This window comes from Coregonus lavaretus (assembly GCF_964263955.1).
Source record: "Coregonus lavaretus genome assembly, chromosome: 1".
Taxonomy (NCBI): domain Eukaryota; kingdom Metazoa; phylum Chordata; class Actinopteri; order Salmoniformes; family Salmonidae; genus Coregonus; species Coregonus lavaretus.
This window is the reverse complement of record NC_139988.1, coordinates 22,899,324-22,915,206: the sequence shown is the minus strand read 5'-3', so window position 1 is coordinate 22,915,206 and position 15,883 is coordinate 22,899,324. Positions and strand designations below refer to the sequence as shown.

The 15,883-nt window shown below is 48.2% G+C and overlaps 1 protein-coding gene across 1 annotated transcript in view; it reads left to right on the top strand.

The window, feature by feature from the left end:
* ankfn1a (ankyrin repeat and fibronectin type III domain containing 1a) overlaps positions 1-15,883 on the top strand; it is a gene marked incomplete at both ends in the record, with an annotated part of 193,056 nt that overhangs the window by 27,395 nt on the left and 149,778 nt on the right. The gene's annotated exons all lie outside the window — the stretch shown is intronic.

Sequence of the window (15,883 nt, the reverse complement as noted above, 5' to 3'; positions counted from 1 at the left end):
ACGTAAACCATGCGTAAACACTAAACAAACAAACAGAGCGTCAACACGCAGCTCCGAAATACAGGCAGACAACAACACACAATCTAACCAATACAAAACAGGGAACTTATAGGACACGTAATCAGAACACAAACAGACACAGGTGTACAAGACAGACCAAAGCAATCACACCACGAAACATTCAACTGTGGCAGCTAGTACTCCAGGGACGGCGAACGCCGAAGCCTGCCCGAACCAGGAGGAGGAGCAGTCTCGGCCGAAACCGTGACAGTACCCCCCCTTGACGCGCGGCTCCAGCCGTGCGCCGACCCCGGCCTCGGGGACGGCCAGGAGGACGCGGACCCGGGCGCGTGGGATGCCCACGGTGGAACTCAGTCAGGAGGGATGGATCTAGGATGTCCCTCCTAGGCACCCAGCACCGTTCCTCCGGACCGTACCCCTCCCACTCCACGAGATACTGGAGACCACTCATCCGGCGCCTCGAGTCCAAGATGGTCCGGACCCAGTACGCCGGGGCCCCCTCGATGTCCAAAGGGGGCGGAGGGGTCTCTCCTATCTCATCTTCTTGGAGTGGGCCAGCTACCACCGGCCTGAGAAGCGACACATGGAACGAGGGGTTAATATTATTGTACTCAATAGGCAGTTGTAACCTGTAACACACCTCGTTCAATCTTCTCAGGACTTTAAAGGGCCCCACAAACCGCCGACCCAGCTTCCGGCAGGGCAGGCGGAGAGGCAGGTTTCGAGTCGAGAGCCAGACTCGATCTCCCGGTGCGTACACCGGTCCCTCACTGCGGTGGCGATCGGCGCTCCCCTTTTGTTGACGGATGGCCCGCTGCAGATGGACATGGGCAGCGTCCCACGTCTCCTCCGAGCGCCGAATCCACTCGTCCACCGCAGGGGCCTCGATCTGGCTCTCGTGCCACGGTGCCAGGACCGGCTGATACCCTAAAACACACTGGAAAGGTGTTAAATTGGTGGAGGAGTGGCGGAGAGAGTTCTGGGCCATCTCTGCCCAGGGGATATACCTAGACCACTCCTCCGGCCGGTCCCGGCAATAGGACCTCAGAAACCTACCCACATCCTGGTTGACTCGTTCAACCTGCCCATTGCTCTCTGGGTGGTACCCCGAGGTAAGGCTCACCGAGACCCCCAAGCGTTCCATGAACGCCCCCCAGACTCTGGAGGTGAACTGGGGACCTCGGTCAGACACAATATCCTCGGGGACCCCATAGTGCCGGAACACGTGGGTAAATAGGGCCTCGGCGGTCTCTAGGGCAGTAGGGAGACCCGGCATTGGGAGGAGACGACAGGCCTTGGAGAACCGATCCACAACGACCAAAATGGTGGTATTCCCCTGGGAAGGGGGTAGGTCGGTTACAAAATCCACCGAGAGGTGGGACCATGGTCGTTGTGGAACGGGCAGGGGATGTAACTTACCCCTGGGCAAATGTCTAGGCGCCTTACACTGGGCGCACACCGAGCAGGAGGAGACATAAACCCTCACATCCTTAGCTAACGTTGGCCACCAGTATTTCACGCTAAGGCAGTGCACTGTCCGGCCAATACCTGGATGTCCAGAGGAGGGTGATGTATGAGCCCAATAAATAAGACGATCACGAACCTCGAGCGGAACATACGTCCGCCCCACAGGACACTCGGGGGGAGTAGGGTCGGTACGCAGTGCCCGCTCGATTTCTGCATCGACTTCCCATACCACCGGAGCCACCAGACAAGACTCCGGCAGGATGGAAGTAGGCTCAATGGCCCTCTCCTCTGTGTCATACCGCCGGGACAGGGCGTCTGCCTTACCGTTCTGGGACCCTGGGATGTATGTGATCTTAAAAACAAACCGGGTCAGGAACATGTTCCACCTAGCCTGACGAGGGTTCAATCTCCTAGCTGCCCGGATGTACTCCAGGTTACGGTGATCAGTCAGAATGAGGAAAGGGTGTTGAGCCCCCTCAAGCCAATGCCTCCACACCTTTAGGGCCTGGACTACAGCTAACAGCTCCCTGTCCCCAACGTCATAATTGCGCTCCGCCGAGCTGAGCTTCTTGGAGTAGAACGCACAGGGGCGGAGCTTAGGTGGCGTGCCGGACCGTTGTGACAGGACTGCCCCAATACCGGTCTCGGACGCGTCTACCTCTACTTAGAATGGTAAAGAGGGATCCGGATGCGCCAGCACCGGGGCCGAGGTGAACAGGTTCTTCAGTTTGACAAATGCCCTGTCCGCCTCAGCTGACCACTGCAAACGAACCGGACCCCCCTTTAGCAGGGACGTAATGGGAGCTGCAACCTGTCCAAAGCCCCGGATAAACCTCCGGTAGTAATTAGCAAAACCCAAGAACTGCTGCACCTCTTTTACAGTGGTTGGAGTTTGCCAATTATGCACGGCCGACACACGGTCTACCTCTATCTCCACACCAGACGCGGACAACCGGTAACCCAAAAAGGAGACGGACTCCTGGAAGAACAGGCATTTATCTGCCTTGACATACAAGTCATGCTCCAACAGTCTTCTCAACACTCGGCGCACCAGGGCTACATGCTCGGCTCGTGTAGAAGAGTACACTAGGATGTCGTCGATGTACACTACCACATCCTGCCCATGCATGTCCCGGAAAATCTCGTCAACAAAGGATTGGAAGACTGAAGGAGCATTCATTAACCCGTATGGCATGACGAGATACTCGTAATGACCCGAGGTGGTGCTAAATGCCGTTTTCCATTCATCCCCCTCCCTAATGCGCACCAGATTGTACGCGCTCCTGAGATCCAACTTTGTGAAGAACTGCGCTCCGCGTAATGATTCTGTCATAGTCGCAATCAGTGGAAGAGGGTAACTGTACTTAACCGTGATCTGATTGAGACTACGGTAATCAATACACGGGCGCAAACCCCCGTCCTTCTTCTTCACAAAGAAGAAACTCGAGGAAACCGGGGAAATGGAGGACCGTATGTATCCCTGTGCCAAGGACTCGGCTATGTAAGTCTCCATAGCCGCAGTCTCCTCTTGAGACAGGGGATACACACGGCTCCGCGGAAGTGCCGCTCCTGTTTGGAGATTTATCGCACAGTCCCCCTGTCTATGAGGTGGTAGCCGTGTTGCCCTCGTTTTGTGCGTGACCTGTTGTCCCCTCTCCCAGGAGACCCTCCCCAGCACCTGGCCGCGGTGTGTCCTCCACGGCCACAGTTGGTGCAGGGGATGGCCCCCCTCGGGTTCTCTCTCCTCCTCTCTCTAGCGCCAGCACCCCCGAGCTCCATGGGAATCGGCTCAGAGGTGCTGGAGGGTGGAATGGACGACCCCCACTCGGGACGTCCGCGGGTAGCCAGCAGGGTGTCGAGATGGATGTAGATGTCCACCAACTGGTCGAAGGATAGGTTGGTGTCCCTACACACCAGCTCACGACGAACGTCCTCTCGTAGGCTACACCGGTAATGGTCGATGAGGGCCCTCTCATTCCACCCCGCATCCGCCGCTAGAGTCCGGAACTCCAGGGCGAACTCCTGTGCGCTCCTCTTCCCCTGTCGGAGGTGGAACAGACGCTCCCCCGCCGCCTTTCCCTCAGGTGGGTGATCGAAGACAGCCCTGAAGCGGCGGGAGAACTCTGCGTAGGTGATGGTAGCGGCGTCTATTCCCCTCCATTCGGCGTTGGCCCACTCCAACGCCTTGCCGGATAGACAGGAGATGAGGGCGGAGACGCTCTCGTATCCCGAGGGCGCTGGGTGTAGGGTAGCCAGGTAAAGTTCCACCTGCAGGAGGAACCCCTGACACCCGGCTGCAGAACCGTCATATGCCCTCGGGAGCGAGTGCCGAATGCCCCTGGGTTCCGGTGCTGAGAGAGGAGGACTGGCCGTTGGTGATGGGATGGTGTAAGAAGACGTGGGCACCTCCCCAGTAACCAACCGGCGCAGAGTGTTGGACACCTCGTCCATGGCGGACCCAAGTTGCCGGATCATCCTCCAGCGACTTGGGTGTCGCAGCTGCTCCTGCTGACTCCATAGTAGGTGTGTTGTTCTGTCAGATGAACCGATGTGGATGTGGTGGAGGAGTCAGGCGCAGGACACAGAGGCTTCGTCCAACAGACTTTACTAGTCAAAAGTGCAAAAATACAATACACGGCCTCGAAACAAACAGAGGCGAGTGAATACGTAAACCATGCGTAAACACTAAACAAACAAACAGAGCGTCAACACGCAGCTCCGAAATACAGGCAGACAACAACACACAATCTAACCAATACAAAACAGGGAACTTATAGGACACGTAATCAGAACACAAACAGACACAGGTGTACAAGACAGACCAAAGCAATCACACCACGAAACATTCAACGGTGGCAGCTAGTACTCCGGGGACGGCGAACGCCGAAGCCTGCCCGAACCAGGAGGAGGAGCAGTCTCGGCCGAAACCGTGACAGAGAGTGTGTAAGAGATCGCTGATTGGATAACATAATGTGACCAACCTGTTGTGGATAGTGAATTACTCAGTATAATATAATTTTTCCTCTTTTGCATATTTAACTTAATTCCCAGTAACTATAATTGCTATTTTGTAAATTTTCTTTCGTTCTCTCTCTTGGGTTTTGTCTCTGAAGACATTGATTAGTATTACACTGCACATTACAGCGTTGGCATTTAATAGTTAATTAGCCAATCCAACAGCACTTACTGTATAGTGTTAGGTGGATAGCAATGTCTGGCCTGGCTTGGTGGCCTTTACCTGGGGCATGTTGATGGGATATTATTATACTGTGTCGTGATGCCCAAGGGCTTCCGTAGCCATGGAGATTAATGTGCGTATTATCAGAGTGTCCATGGATCTGGGATCCGTAGTTGGGGGAGGGGGGCAGGTGTGTGTGTGTGTGTGTGTGTGTGTGTGTGTCTGCACATGTGCAACCATACTGTCCTTAAGCTGCAACAATAATTGGGCAAAAGATCAGAATTGAGCTGCCTGTGCAAATGCAGTCAAACAATAGGTGACCAGACATTCAAATCACCTGATATTAGTAGGTCTGATATAGACGATACTTTAACATTTCAGTCATGAAAGTCCAAAACAACCACCTACAAGCACGCACACACACACGCAAACACACACAAACACACACACATGCAAACACGCACACACACATGTTCATGTTTATGTCAGAGGTGTGGACACGTTCTTCATGTTATGGCCTTTATACACGTCTGACACATGTGCTCATGTGGAAAGGACACGCTCAAAACACACGCTACACACACACTCCACACACGCTCTGAGAGGTGAGGAATTAATACATCTCAACATACTGTAGCTGACTCCATATTACACAGAGATGGACCCCCCCCCACACACACACACACACACACACACACACACACACACACACACACAACCCATCTGTGTGTTCTGCAAATACATGGTTGTCATGATGTTCTGGCGAGAATGTAGTCTACAGCACTTTCTAACCTCTAATGTTGATCTTAACAACTTACCCTAACCTTAACCTATAACCCTTAACCCCAGGTCAACAAGAAAAAGCTCATCTACCCTAGGATGGCATGTACTCTAGCCTAGAGGTTAGACTGTTGAGCCAGTAACCAAAAGGTCGCTGGTTCAAATACCCGACAAGGTGAAAATCTGCCGATGTGCCCTTGAGCAAGGCACTTAACCCTTATTTGCTCCAGGGGAGCCATACTACTATGGATGACCCCATAAAACAACATATTTTACTGCACCTTTTTATTGTGACAGTAAAAAAAAAACATCTCAACACATCATCAACTATGACACAATCCCATACCCTATTCTGCCTACACTAGGTTACCATAGGTTAAATAAATGCCTTTTGAATGGAATCACTAAAGAAGTCCATTGAGCTTTCTCCTGTCTGCCACACAAACCAATGGGCTCTAGTGATTGATGAATGAATGGAGGGGTTTGGGTCTGTCTGTAGTGCGTGTGTGAAGGGGCTATAGTCTTGTGTAATGCATCTCTTCAATGTGTTCTCTAAAGCCTCTACTTAGACCCAGGGTGTGTGTTGGGTCTGCTCTGTCCCCTTTCTTACCTCTACAAAGTCTCTATTCAAACCACTCAATGGACCTCTGTAAGGCATTATCAGAGGAGTACAGGGTGTGTGTGTGTGTGTGTGTCTGTGTGTGTGTGTGTGTGTGTGTGTGTGTGCATGAGTGCGCCCTTGTACTTGTGGAACATGAGCAATCATGTACGAGACCCTCCCTTGCTCAACTGAAAGCAGAATTGTGAAAGCCCCTAATTCCAGAGACAGTGTGAAATGGAGCAAACCCCTTCAGGATGGAGCTAATCAACCTGATTGCCTATTTATTAGCTATATCCCCTGGCCTATCGCTTCCTAACGCTGGCACTCTTATACCATTGGGTTTGTCACCATGGCAACCCACTGCCAGAAACGGCACTTCTTAATGGTCTCCACGGGCCCCACTGACTCTCACTGCCTATGATGTAGTCATTGTGTGTGTAGAACATCAGTCGAACACACACACATGCAGTCGTGCACATACGTGTGTACACATCCACACAGACGCGCTGTGATATGATCCTACTTTGCTCTCTCCTTTGACTGCCAATGTTGCAGTAGCAGTTCTCTCTGTCTTTTGATTGTCTGAGTTGAGATGATGCAACAGCAGCAATATAGTACCTTTTCTCTGTCTCTCTGTCTTTTGCCTGCCAGTCCATTGTGTGTAGGGCAGAGTGTGGAGAAGCCTGTCGAGTCTAAGCTTGTAGAATCTAGAGGAATGCTGGATCGTGATGGGAGTTGAGAAAAGGAGCTGGAGAGAGAGGAGGAATGTGTGTGTGTTTATGTGTAAGTGTGTGTGATTGAGTGTTGATCCGTGTGCTTGTTGACGTGTCTGAAGCTGTGCGTTGCAGCCAGCCAGGAGGCTTTAGTGCGTCAGATCACTGGATTTACTGGGCTTTACTAAGCTAGGACACTGGATCAATACTACCACCCACAAACTGACAGCCTGGTTACACACACAGTTTTGTTCTTCTATCCTCGTGGGGACTTAAAATTGATTTCCATTCAAAATCAAATTTTCCCTAACCCTAAACTTAACTCGTAACCCAAACCTTAAACCTAAACCTAACCACTAACCCTGTCACGAACGTCAGGGAGAGACCAAGGCGCAGCGCTGAATGCGAACATTATATATTTATTTAGAATGATCACACGATCAAAACAACAACGATAACGTGACATCTACAGTATAACACAAATCAGAACAAGAAACCACAAACACAAAGTGAAAGACAGACAGTTAAATATAGCTCCCAATCAGAGACAACCAGCTGACACTCGTTGCCTCTGATTGGGAGTCACTCAGGCCAACATAGATAGACAACGACTAGAACCTAAACAAAATAAACACCCTGGCTCAACATACGAGAGTCCCCAGAGCCAGGGCGTGACAGTACCCCCCCCCAAAGGCACGGACTCCGACCGCGCCAACCAACCACAACAGGGGAGGGACCGGGTGGGCACTCCGCCTCGGCGGCGGATCCGGCTCCGGACATGACCCAGGCACGGGTTGTGCTGGACTGACGACGCGCACCCCTGGCTTGGTGCGTGGAGGAGGAACGGGCCTTACCAGGCTGACGACGCACACCGTAGGCTTGGTGCGTGGAGCAGGGACAGGCCGGACTGGGCTGACGAAGCACACCACTGACTTGGTGCGGGGAGCAGGAACGGGCCGAGCCGGGCTGACGAAGCGCACCACTGCCTTGGTGCGGGGAGCAGGAATGGGCCGGATCGGGCTGACGAAGCGCACCCCTGACTTGGTGCGGGGAGCAGGAATGGGCCGGACCGGGCTGAAGAAGCGCACCCCTGACTTGGTGCGGGGAGCAGGAATGGGCCGGACCGGGCTGACGACGCGCACCACTGACTTGGTGCGGGGAGCAGGAATGGGCCGGACCGGGCTGACGACGCGCACCACTGACTTGGTGCGGGGAGCAGGAATGGGCCGGACCGGGCTGACGACGCGCACCACTGACTTGGTGCGGGGAGCAGGAACGGGCCGCGCCGGGCTGACGAAACGCACCACTGACTTGGTGGGAGTGGCAGGAACAGGCCGGACCGTACTGGGAACACACACCACTGGCCCTACGTGGGGATCAGGAACAGGCCGGACCGGACTGGCAACACACGCCAGTACCTCTCGCCGTGCCTCTACAACCTCCTTCCCCCTGGTGACCAGTGACTCCCGTAACCTGGCGGCCTCCTCTGCCAACCCGCTGGACCGCTCTATCGCGGCCTCCTGCTGCCCCGACGTCGTGAGCCCCCCCCTAAAAAATGTCTGGGGGTCTCTCCTCCCCGTGGGCCAGGCCTCCATCGTTCTCGCCCAACTCTCGCTCCTCTGTCTCCAACTCCCGCCATTCAGCTCCTCAATGGGCTTGACCCAGTCGAAGCTCTTCCTCAACTGGTCCCAAGTCCACCCTCTCTGCTCCTCACTAGGCTTGACCCAGTCGAGGTTGCCACGGAGATCTTCTAGCGGTGGCTCCTGGACACGCTGCTTGGTCTGGTTTTGGTGGTTTCTTCTGTCACGAACGTCAGGGAGAGACCAAGGCGCAGCGCTGAATGCGAACATTATATATTTATTTAGAATGATCACACGATCAAAACAACAACGATAACGTGACGTCTACAGTATAACACAAATCAGAATAAGAAACCACAAACACAAAGTGAAAGACAGACAGTTAAATATGGCTCCCAATCAGAGACAACCAGCTGACACTCGTTGCCTCTGATTGGGAGTCACTCAGGCCAACATAGATAGACAACGACTAGAACCTAAACAAAATAAACACCCTGGCTCAACATACGAGAGTCCCCAGAGCCAGGGCGTGACAAACCCCTTACCTTAACCCTGATTCTAACCCTAACCCTAAACCTAACCCCTAAGCTTAAAATAGCCTTTGTCTTCATGGGGATGTGGGAAATGTCCCCACGTGGGACAATCTTCCTTGTTTTACTATCCTTGTGTGGACCTTTGGGGATTTTAGGTAGAAGAGCCAACCCACACACACACACACACACACACACACACACACACACACTGGCTACTGCCTATTCTCTGGAGAACAGAAGTTTATGAGTGCTTGTCCTCATGATGGGGTTGGAGTGCCTGTGGTCCCCTCATCTGCTTTCACCTCCCCTCTTCCTCCGTTCATCTTCCCCCCTCCTCTCCTGTCTTCCCACACCTCCCTGTCTGTGCTTTATGTATAATTGACCTGACCTCGGACTTGGGTACATCCAAGACCATCTAGCCAAGACACAAATAAATTCATTGTTATTGAGCCAATACAGCATATTACAATTTCAGCAAGTTTATACACTTCTGAAAATGGCATCAAAAGGCAAAGCATTGATGAGAAAGACCCATTCCTTTTTATATGCACAAGCACTGTATGCATCTGTTGGTCACAGATACCTTTTTAAAAATGTAGGGGAGTGTATCAGAAAACCAGTCAGCATCTGGTGTGACCACCATTTGACTCATTTCGCGTAGAGTTGATCAGGCTGTTGATTGTGGCCTGTGCAATGTTGTCCCACTCCTCTTCAATGGCTGTGCGAAGTTGCTGAATATTGGCGTGAACTGGAACACGCTGTCGTACACGTCGATCCATAGCATCCCAAACATGCTCAATGGGTGACATGTCTGGTGAGTATGCAGGCCATGGAAGAACTGGGACATTTTCAGCTTTCAGGAATTGTGAAAAGATCCTTGCGACATGGGGCCGTGCATTATCATGCTGAAACATGAGGTGATGGTGGCGGATGAATGGCATGACAATGGGCCTCAGGACCTCGTCACGGTATCTCTGTGCATTCAAATTGCCATCGATAAAATGCAATTGTGTTTGTTGTCCATATCTTATGCCTGCCCATACCATAACCCCCCTGCCACCATGGGGCACTATGTTCACAACGTTGACAGCAGTAAACAGCTCGCCCACACGACGCCATACACGTGGTCTGCGGTTGTGCGGCCGGTTGGACGTACTGCCAAATTCTCTAAAACAACGTTGGAGGCAGCTTATGGTAGATAAATTATTATTAAATTCTCTGGCAACAGCTCTGGTGGACATTCCTGCAGTCAGCATGCCAATTGCACACTCCCTCAAAACTTGAGACATCTGTGGCATTGTGTTGTGTGACAAAACTGCACATTTTAGAGTGGCCTTTTATTGTCCCCAGCACAAGGTGCACCTGTGTAATGAGCATATTGTTTAATCTGCTTCTTGATATGCCACTCATTGGCAAAGGAGAAATGCTCACTTACAGGGGTGTAAACAAATGTGTGCACCTTTTTTTTTTGAGAAATAAGCTTTTGTGCATATGGAACATTTCTGGGATCTTTTATTTAACCTCATGAAACATGGGACCAACACTTTACATGTTGCATCTGGATCCATAATGAAAGTTCTGATCCATATCTGATCCATATCTGTTACATTAAAACCTCTTTCTGAAATGACCTAGAGCCACTCTGAGATTCTGAAGTAAATGCCGAAATTAGATTTTTTGTTTTATCAAAATGCCCTCTCCTGTCTCTCCGTCTGTTTTTCTCACAAACAGTCAACACGTTTGTTCTCTCTCTCTTTTATATCGCTCCCTCTGATGATTACTTGCCAGACCTGCAGTCATGGCGTCCAGGTGGTTTTAGTTCATTTTCACTGTCACTGACTCTACCTAGATCTGGGCTCTCCAACCCTGTTCCTGGAAAGCTACCCTTCTGTAGGTTTTTGTTTCAACCCCAGCTAATTATTAGAATCAAGTGCGCTAGATTAGGGTTGGAGCTAAGTGTGTGTGTGTGTGTGTTTCCGTGTGTTTGTTTTTGTGTGTATGTTTGTGTTTTATGTGCACATGTCTCCTGATAATCAATGGTAGTCATTCCATCCACCATCCATCCACCCACACACACAGACAAACCGTACTTCAGGGAACATCAGGGTCGTGATCAAGCATTCACACTGTGGGAATCCAATATACAATCATACATATCCTCACCTCATCAAACACACATAGACAGATGGAGGGAGGGAGGGAGGGGTCTCAACTTACTATTGACAGTAAGAGTAGTAGAATACACCAAATTTGGTTGTGCATCAGCAATTTTTCTCTTATGTCAATCACTGACAGTCACTCAATTAGCCATGTCAGCTAACACTGTTTAGATTGGTAGTTAGTCTAGCCAGCGATCTACACTAGAATACCGACCGGGAACGCAGGGCATGTGCCAAGGGGTCCTGACCTCCAGGGGGTCCCCATTGATGTTGTTAGTCATTCTCACTCAGATATCATATTAACATGGCATAAGTCATTACAACATTTGTAGAATTGCATGAAATTTGGTATAGAATTGCAACGTTTTCTCTCCGCCCCATGGCAACATTTGTAGAATTGCAGAAACCTTGCTTTAAAGGTCCAATGCAGCCATTTTTATCTCAATATCAAATCATTTATGGGTAACAATGAAGTACCTTACTGTGATTGTTTTAAGTTAAAATGGTCAAAAATATATATATTTGCTTCTTAGCAAGAACAATTTCTCAAGCAATAATTTTGCTAGGACTGTCTGGGAGTGGTCTTAGTGGGGAGGGGAAAATTGATAATTAGCTGTTATTGGCAGCGAGGTTTGGAACTCTGTCATTTGTCTATTAACTAATTTAGGCAATCAGGTGATTTTCACTAGTGATGTCACCAGGCAGGCCAAAAATCCATCCCACCAACACAGGTTGAAATTTCAGGCAGTTTTGTCAAACAGCTCTTACACTAAAAGGGCATTATCATCATGTTCACAATTTCACAGTATTATTCCAACCTCGTAGTGTGGAAATATACACTGAGTGTACAAAACATTAGGAGCACCTGCTCTAATGTTAAAGGTTAAAGAAGAATTTGTAAGCCTTGATACAGTTGAGAAATGGATTGTGTACAGTTGAAGTCGGAAGTTTACATACACTTAGGTTGGCGTCATTAAAACTAGTTTTTCAACCACTCCACAAATGTCTTGTTAACAAACTATAGTTTTGGTAAGTCGGTTAGGACATCTACTTTGTGCATGACACAAGTAATTTTTACAACAATTGTTTACAGACAGATTATTTAACTTATAATTCACTGTATCACAATTCCAGTGGGTCAGAAGTTTACATACACTAAGTTGACTGTGCCTTTAAACAGCTTGGAAAATTCCAGAAAATGATGTCATGGCTTTAGAAGCTTCTGATAGGCTAATTGACATCATTTGAGTCAATTGGAGGTGTACCTGTGGATGTATTTCAAGGCCTACCTTCAAACTCAGTGCCTCTTTGCTTGACATCATGGGAAAATCAAAAGAAATCATCCAAGACCTCCGAAAAAATGTGTTCTGTCTCCTAGAGATTTACGTACTTTGGTGCGAAAAGTGCAAATCAATCCCAGAACAACAGCAATGTACCTTGTGATGATGCTGGAGGAAACAGGTACAAAAGTATCTATATCCACATTAAAACGAGTCCTATATCGGCATAACCTGAAAGGAAGAAGGAAGAAGCCACTGCCCCAAAACCGCCATAAAAAAAGCCAGACAATGGTTTGCAACTGCACATTTTGGAGAAATAGAACTGTTAGTCCATAATGACCATCGTTATGTTTGGAGGAAAAAGGGGGTGCTTGAAAGCCGAAGAACACCATCCCAACCGTGAAGCACGGGGGTGGCAGCATCATGCTGTGGGGGTGCTTTGCTGCAGGAGGGACTAGTGCACTTCACAAAATAGATGGCATCATGAGGAAGGAAAATTATGTGATATATTGAAGCAACATCTCAAGACATCAGTCAGGAAGTTAAAGCTTGGTCGCAAATCTGTCTTCCAAATGGACAATGACCCCAAGCATGCTTCCAAAGTTGTGGCAAAATGGCTTCAGGACAACAAAGTCAAGGTATTGGAGTGGCCATCACAAAGCCCTGACCTCAATCCTATAGAAAAGTTGTGGGCAGAACTGAAAAGGCGTGTGCGAGCAAGGAGGCCTACAAACCTGACTCAGTTACACCAGCTCTGTCAGGAGGAATGGGCCAAAATTCACCCAACTTATAATAATAATAATATAATAATAATAATATGCCATTTAGCAGACGCTTTTATCCAAAGCGACTTACAGTCATGCGTGCATACATTTTTTTGTGTATGGGTGGTCCCGGGGATCGAACCCACTACCTTGGCGTTACAAGCGCCGTGCTCTACCAGCTGAGCTACAGAGGACCACAATTAGTGGGAAGCTTGTGGAAGGCTACCCGAAACCTTTGACCCAAGTTAAACAATTTAAAGGCAATGCTACCAAATACTAATTGAGTGTATGTAAACTTCTGACCCACTGGGAATGTGATGAAAGAAATAAAAGCTGAAATAAATCATTCTCTCTACTATTATTCTGACATTTCACATTCTTAAAATAAAGTGGTGATCCTAACTGACCTAAGACGGGGAATTTTTACTAGGATTAAATGTCAGGAATTGTGAAAAACTGAGTTTAAATGTATTTGGCTAAGGTGTATGTAAACTTCCGACTTTAACAGTATGTGTGCAATTCAGAGGGTGAATGGGCAAGAAAAAAGATATAAGTGCCTTTGAACGGGGTATGGTAGTAGGTGCCAGGTGCACCGGTTTGTGTCAAGAACTGCAGCACTGCTGGGTTTTTCACGCTCAACCGTTTCCCGTGTGTATCAAGAATGGTCCACCACCCAAAGGACATCCAGCCAACTTGACACAACTGCGGGAAGCATTGGCGTCAACATGGGCTAGCATCCCTGTGGAACGCTTTTGACACCTTGTAGAGTCCATGCCCCGATGAATTGAGGCTGTTCTGAGGGAAACTCCATATTAGGAAGGTGTTCCTAATGTTTTGTACACTTAGTGTATATAAAACTCAGAAAAATCTCATTTTTGACTGCACTGGGCCTTTAAAACTGCAACATTTTCTCTACACCCCATGGTAAAATGTGTAGAATTCCAGGAAATTAACTTTAAAACTTAAATTTTTCTTTACAACGTCAAGAAGGGGCAGCTTCGTGGTGTATTCCTATCAAATTAAATAAAACTGAACAGAACAGTCTCAACAGCCAATTATTGCAGGATATTCCCTGCCTGAAAAAGTAAGGATATAGAGTAAAGAGTGGACTGAAGAAATGGGATGGAGAGGGAAAGAAACAGCAAGGGAGAGATGGAAGGTGGACTGGAATGGATAACGAAAAAGAGTGGGTTAAAAAAAGAGAGACAATAAAGAAATAATCAATAAAAAAATAAGAAATTAAGAGAGTGTGATTTTACATTTTTTTATACATATATTCCAAATTTGTCTTTCTTCAAGGGCTGGATTTTCACCCACAGCGGCCAATCCACTATTCATTCTGATCTTAACTCCAACCCTCCGATGTCCACAGATAAACCCATCTTTCCCAGTACAATACCTTTTGCAATACATCCCTCCATTTTACTGTGATGTGTTACGAGGGTCTTGAACCTGCCTATTTGTAACTTTTCTACCGATATTGCCATAAAAATAAATACTTTACCCAAGAGCATAATGATATTTCCCGTTGACTGATCATGGTTTTTCAGATCCCCTGTTTGCAGGTCCATCTGAACCATATTATGACATAATAACCATTCCTGGACCTGACTCCAAAAGCGAGCCACTGATGAACAGTACCAGAAGAGATGTCCTATTGATTCTGTTTCCGCATTGCAGAGTCTGCACAAGGCTGACCGTTCAATGCCGCATATATTATGCATTTGTTTTGTAGCAAATATTTTATATAATAGTTTAAATTGAAACAAACTGATGTGTCAATTGTTGTTTTATATATCAATTCATAGACCCAATGCCAAGGTATTGGGACTTTAAAGATCTGTTCCCAATTGACTTGAATTTGATTTGTAGCATTGCAGCATTGCTGTCAAACATTTTGACTAATCATTTTAAGCCATTTGTGGTTTTTAATGGGTGGCAGACTGACTAATTGTTCTAGCTACCAAGTTTTTTATCAGGGACCAAATTGCCGCCTATCCCCTATATAGTGCACTACTTTTGACCAGATCTGGTCAAGAGTAGTGCACTATGTAGGGCAGTGTTTCCCAACGCCAGTCCTCAAGTACCCCAAAAATGCACAATTGTTTGGGTAGCCCTGGACAAACTCACTTACAGTGAGGGAAAAAAGTATTTGATCCCCTGCTGATTTTGTATGTTTGCCCACTGACAAAGAAATTATCAGTCTATAATTTTAATAGTAGGTTTATTTGAACAGTGAGAGACGGAATAACAACAAAAAAATCCAGAAAAACGCATGTCAAAATGTTTATACATTGATTTACATTTTAATGAGGGAAATAAGTATTTGACCCCCTCTCAATCAGAAAGATTTCTGGCTCCCAGGTGTCATTTATACAGGTAACGAGCTGAGATTAGGAGCACACTCTTAAAGGGAGTGCTCCTAAACTCAGTTTGTTACCTGTAAAAAGACACCTGTCCACAGAAGCAATCAATCAATCAGATTCCAAACTCTCCACCATGGCCAAGGCCAAAGAGCTCTCCAAGGATGTCAGGGACAAGATTGTAGACCTACACAAGGCTGGAATGGGCTACAAGACCATCGCCAAGCAGCTTGGTGAGAAGGTGACAACAGTTGGTGCGATTATTCGCAAATGGAAGAAACACAAAATAACTGTCAATCTCCCTCGGCCTGGGGCTCCATGCAAGTTCTCACCTCGTGGAGTTGCAATGATCATGAGAACGGTGAGGAATCAGCCCAGAACTACACGGGAGGATCTTGTCAATGATCTCAAGGCAGCTGGGACCATAGTCACCAAGAAAACAAT